Here is a 6,504-nt window from a genome sequence, read left to right on the forward strand (position 1 = left end):
TGCACCAGAAATGCACAAAAAGGCAAAATAAAGAGAAACTACAAAAAGAGAGAACTAAATGGCCCAGATTAACAGTTTCCATCATTGTCACTATTCCAGCCCCATTCCAAATGTTCACTATGATATCACTGCTATAGTGGGTGGAGCCCCGTGTCATGATTCCCAGGTGCACAGATCTGCAGTTCATCACTGCACAATCCTGGATAGTATTAAACGTACACACATATGCACCATCATACTCAGATATAAAATCTAAATATTGTTATTTATAAAATCGTAATACGAACTAGAAATCCTTGAACACCACCGCTGGCTTTCCATGATTTATCCCTCAAACAAGGTTCTGTCTCACACTGAGAAATTACTGCCTACAAAAAAAGCATGCAATACATCACTATAATAAAGCTCTAAAAATATCCCGTCTCGGTGCTCACGACCGAACTATAGGAACAAAGCAGTCTCCCACTCACATAACGTTCAAGACTGCACATGTTTGAGTGAGCTTTTGAGCATCAGAAATGTATGAGATGTCTCAGATGGGCTCTGAATTTATATCGCTTATTACAATGTGATCTCTCTGAAGATAGCAAAATCAGTTCAGTCTATCACAGTTCCCTAAATAACGATTGTGAGAGTGAACCATGAGCCTGCCTGCTGGAGATCGTGTTCAGTATTTTAGTTGTGAACTGTCTCAAAACCATATTCATGATCAGAATGTCAAATCTGGTCACTGAGGACCAAATGAATAAGGTGACCCAATGACGTTTAAAGAGATAATTCAGCCAAAATGTTAAATTCTGTCATCATTGACGCATTCTTTTACAAACCTGTATGACTGACTTTAGTCTGTGGAACAAAAATCAATTATAGAATATTAGTGTGAACAATTATTCAACAGTTTTTGGCACACAACGAGTGAAACGACACTGGACCCTAACTTTCTTTAATTGCATGTAAAAACCCCAGACATCTGAATGATGACAGCATTTCAAATTTTGGGTGAATTATCTCTTTAAATACACAAAAGGATATAGAAAGAAAGGGAGTTGCTGGTCAGAAAAAAATTATTAGCATGGCTTTACATTCATGGCAAACAGAGACCTAGTTTTGCATCTACATGAGGCTGTGTGTAACACGGGATTGTCAGATTTATAATGAGTCCCATGAGAATGACCAGCTGTCTTCCAGCCAGGAAATCCACTTTACACCAGTTCCTTTCCTCTTCCTTAACTCTTCTCTTCCCTTGCACAACTCCCACTCTTTCGTTTTCTCTCTCTTTTTCACATCCTTCTGAGCTGTGCCAATGGTTCAGCCTTCTTAAAGAGCAGCTCCACTAACACCTGCTCAGCAGTGCCCTGACACACACACAATCACACAAACACTGTTTAATAACACTACGCACTGGAGCCCACAGACTCACTATGAACTGACCTAGAACCAAATACAGTCTATACTTCTAAAATAGGTTTTAGTTAATTGGACTTTAGTAATACCATGGTATTCTTTAAAGTATATCAAGACTGCAATCATAAGTGCTTATTGAACATTCATCTTCTACACAATTTGTATTAAAGTTAGCACAAAATGAAATTTCGCTGTGTTTTCTAAATGTGTTATAGACCATATTGTGAATGATTTATCATAATATGTTTCTCATGTTCAACTTTCTCTACTTGAGCGTGATGCCCACATCTCAACCATCTCAACGTCTGAGAAGTTTCACACAGGTCTACGTCACAATAAGGTAAATCTCTATTTACATTTCATCACAACTTTTGTATGGAGTTTGTCCCTTCCTTCTAATTGGCTGCGTTTGTCTGGGAAAGCTTCCAATAGATGTTGGAACATGGATGCAGGGATTTGCTCCTTATCAGACACATGAGCACAGTGAGGTCAGGATGATGTTGGGTGATGATGGAGTCTGGTTAGCAGTCCAGTTCCGCTGATGTCATTTCCAGTCAAAACACATTTCACACGAGAAGTCGCAGGCAGGTCTGGATATCAGCCTACTACATATTTCTCAGACATTTGTGCATTTCTCAGATCTCATTGTAAATAATTCACACTATGCGATCATCACACGTAACGTGAACAAACATTGACTTTTTTTTTGCTGATCTTCAGAAAACTGTTGGATGAGTGTTAATTGGGCCTAAAATCATTTGGTGTGTGGCCGCCAAAAGAAATGTTAGCATTGCTAGAACCTCCTCCAGATCATTCACGCAGAATGCTGTTTTGTGTTCTACTGCGCTGTTTTTTTTGTGTGTGTGTAAACATGCACTAGAGACATATATGTTTTTTAACCCTTTATCTTCTTGTATTCCTTTAAGGACATGTAAACCACACTTGACATGTAAAATCACATATATATTTATGTATGTATATAGGGATCTGCGATGACCCAAAATCTTATATAATGATGTGAGTAATTTTATTTCACAATAATGATATATATTTGACCATGGACCACAAAAACCAGTCATAATTCGCAAGGGTATATTTGTAGCAACAGCCAACAATACACTGTTTAGATACAGATTGTGTTCCATGAAGATATTCTGTAAAATTCGTATCGTAAATATAAACTGAATTTTTTATTAGTAATTTGCATTGTTATGGACTTAATTTGGACAACTTTAAAAGAGATTTTCTCAATATTTTGATTATATATTATACGAGTAAACAGTCGGTGATTAAAAAAAGAATAAGAAAATAATAGGACAAGCAATCGGACAAAAGAAATACTGTACTACAAATAAAAAATAAATGCTACATAAATGTTAAATGTATTAAAACACTGCACATTCTCCAATGTGTAAATGTAATATATATTTATTTTTAAAGTTTTAAAAGTGATTTAGTCAAGAGCTGTGAGAGATTTCTCTCTTCTGTTGTTTGTTTTAAGGACAGAGCAGGAATATTAGACTGCTGTGACTTTAAGAGCTGCCCGGATCTAATATTCTGTTTCACAAGTGTTTTCTTTCTCAGCTGTTTGCTTTCACTTAGCACCTAAATCATTGTGTTTACAAAGATACTTGCCAAGATGGGCATTTTGACACATACATGTGTATGTATTTAAACTTTCAGGCCTATAAAGCAGCAAAAATTGCTACATTCAATACTTCCGTGCTCTTTGAGCACCGTCTTCATGTGCACTCGCCTCTCTGACAGCACTCAGAAACAGTCACTCAGACAGTGTGTATATAGTGAAATGAGTTCTCATTTGCTGCTGATTGCATTTCAACGGCTTAAAATCACTTGTTTTTAAACAGCAATATTTAAAAATGCATGCAAGCGATACGTTTTTGTGGCCATGTAGCACAACAATATCATTTGAGCTTGTAACCATGAGGTGATAGTCCAAAATCTCTACCAGTTGACAAGTTTCTACCGGTTGATCGTGTCTACTGATATATCGCCCACCCCTAAATATAACTCAAATAAAGCCTGCATCACATGGAAACTGGCCTGTAATTATTCATGATATTTATTTAGCTAAAGCTAATTGGTTCTATAAACATCACCAGATTATATCCGTATTTCATAGCCCGGTCTGCTAATGGCTGAAATACCACCACAGTTTTGGTTTTGTATTTCCTCACAACACGCACTCAATCCTTCACTTCCATCGACTGAACCCAATGACTGAAGGCTCAAGCTGCACATTACACCAAACAATCACAGAAAAGAGAACAGGGCAAGGCAACAGAAAAGGTCAATGTTTACTATTCCAGTCATATGGCGATACCGGCCTGATGTTTTTGTACTTTAGTCAGGCCCAACTGGGGACAGAGACAGTTTACAGTACACCACAGAAGCAATGCTACATGCCAGCAGTTAGAGAATTCTACACGGCTGTCATCGGTTCCTCATCAACTCAAACATGATCTGGGATGTGTTCGTGAGCAGTATGTTTAACCCATGTGAGTTTGCATCACACACACCGGATGGATTGCATGTGTAAAGCGGATCCAGCCGAGACCCCTGGGCTGGCATACACACAGCAGATCCCACAGACGTTTTGCTGTGAGTAAGCGATCCTATTGCAGCATTTCAAACTCAAGCCAGGGCAAACCTCAGAATATCGAAACTGCTGCATGTGGTCTTTTTCCAACGCAGGCCATCGCTGTTTGTTTTTCTTCAGTTCTTCTGGATTCTCATGACTTGTGGAGATCATCGTTACTGGGCTATAAGCGTTCCTCTTACTGACCACAATGGTTGGCATGATAACCACGTTTCCTGGCCTCTGTGCCAGAGTTCTGGTGACTGCTGGCGCCAACGCGACGCAGGCTAACTGAGGGGAGCGGGGAGTAAAGAGGTGATGTGTTTGTAGAAGAGTTTGAGGAACAATATTATTACAGGCAGACTGGGAACTCATGGTGAGAGAGGAGTTTGCTTGAGTGCGGTGTGTAGTTCAGCGTGCCATCCAATAATATCCCTGCAGTTGGAAAACATAAATCAGTCACAACAAGGACAAGAGACCAAGAGAATCTTGAAAAAATGCAAGAGATGTTTCTATTGCAATAAGCTTATGGTGATATTAAGCCCATCGTGTGCCACATACATGGCTAGTAGACCACACACCGTGTGATTCTGTCCCCTGCTATGACGGTTTCAGTTCTGCTGTTTTCTCATTACAGTTACCCTGCATGAGCAGAGTAAAACGACAAATACGAATGAGACAAATATATAAAAGATCAAAAATCTTTTATATGTGTCATACACTGCCCCCTAATGGTCAAATACATTAGCATTTAAACGGCTCAGATTCTGTCGCCTTATTGTCACCCCTTAAGAATAATGAGCATTAACTTTGAAATTGTTATAGATATATGTTGATCGTGGGCATATAATACTGCAACAGCCAAAGGGAAATAAATAAAATAAATAATATATATATATATATATATATATATATATATATATATATATTTTTTTTTATTTTTTTTTTTTTTTTTCTGGGGCAAGAAGCCTTCAGGGTCTTCTGTGCCAATTCTGTTTGTCAATTCTTGGCAAATTTGTTTCAAAATACAATACACAGATAACTATTTTCCAGAGCAACAATATAGATCATTTTTTTTAAATGTTTATATTCAGATTAAATGATGTTAAAGGAATGGTTAAGCCAAAATTTTTAATTTTGTCATCAAAGTTTCTTTCCCCTGTTCATCACAAAAGAAGATATTTGGAAAAATTCTAAAGAACCAAACAATTGTTGTTCCCCATTGAGTTCCACAGCAGGGAAAGAAAGAATATGTAAGTCAATGGGGAATATCTGATTACCAGCTTTTTTCAGCGTATCTTCTGTTATGTTCAACATAAGAAAGAAACTCTTACGGGTTTGGAACGACATGAAAGTGAGTAAATGACAACACAATTTTCATTTTTGGATGAACTTCCCTTTAAGAAGAGCATCAGATCAATTGAGATGACCTGTTTTAATTTATTTAGTCACGATATATGCTTTTGAATGGCCATTTATGGAAGTCACACAGAGTATCATCCAGCACCAGCAGGTGCTTACAGGGCCATGCTAACCAGCCAAACCTTGACCCCTTGATACACGTCATGCCCAGCTGAAGTCTCAGTGCCCCACAGTCTAGTGTGAGCCAAGAGAGCTGGAGAGAATGAAGTTAAGTGTTCTTTCCTGACGTCAGCAACATCTCAGTGTCGTAAGTCTAGTGTAAATGTTTGCTCCATGAGCATTCTCCAGCCTCCATGCACTCTTTCCACTGCGTTTTCCCACCAATACACGTCTCTCCAAAGACAAACTTTCAAAACTGTTTTGATATGTAATTCCATCTCAGGTCGACACAAGAGCACACTGATCTTACACACACTGGCATTTTGCGTTGACGCCATGTCTTTTTGCACAATTCTGAATCTGTTTAGAAACATTTAACAAACAAAGCAACAGTCTATGGAATATAAAAGCCGTTTCTACTTCAGAGTAAAAAATAAAAAAGGAAACTGTGTAATATTGTATAAAATAGGCCACACTGTGAGATGTAATCTCACAATTATCATTTATTTTTTTTGCTGCATGAGGCAAACAGGTTTCCAGTAATGTAAGCACGTACGTTTATGTATGCACACAATGACAATTTATTATTGGATTTTTTTATTTAGCAAAATTCTAGTACATATCTGTACCCAATCTAAAAAACAAACAAACAAAAAAAAACTTTACAACTAAATTTCATTGCACCAAAGTACATTCAACTGGCATCTCTCAGGACAGTGAAAGAGCTTATGTGAAAAATCTACTGCCATTCAGTACAGTGCAATATGAATATACAGCTGCTACAGTGATACAGCATGATTAATGACTTCTGTTTGATGGTAATACTTCACACATTCTCTCAAACATTCTGTGGTTCAAATATATGAAAAAAAGAAAACCAACCAAGCACCATCTTTCTAGACAATTTTAAGAAACACAGCTAATCAAATGTGTCTGTAGTGGTGTCTAAAAAAATAAAAAAACATCCCAAATGGTCTGAC

The sequence above is a fragment of the Carassius gibelio genome, chromosome B13, assembly GCF_023724105.1.
Source record: "Carassius gibelio isolate Cgi1373 ecotype wild population from Czech Republic chromosome B13, carGib1.2-hapl.c, whole genome shotgun sequence".
In the NCBI taxonomy this organism is placed as follows: domain Eukaryota; kingdom Metazoa; phylum Chordata; class Actinopteri; order Cypriniformes; family Cyprinidae; genus Carassius; species Carassius gibelio.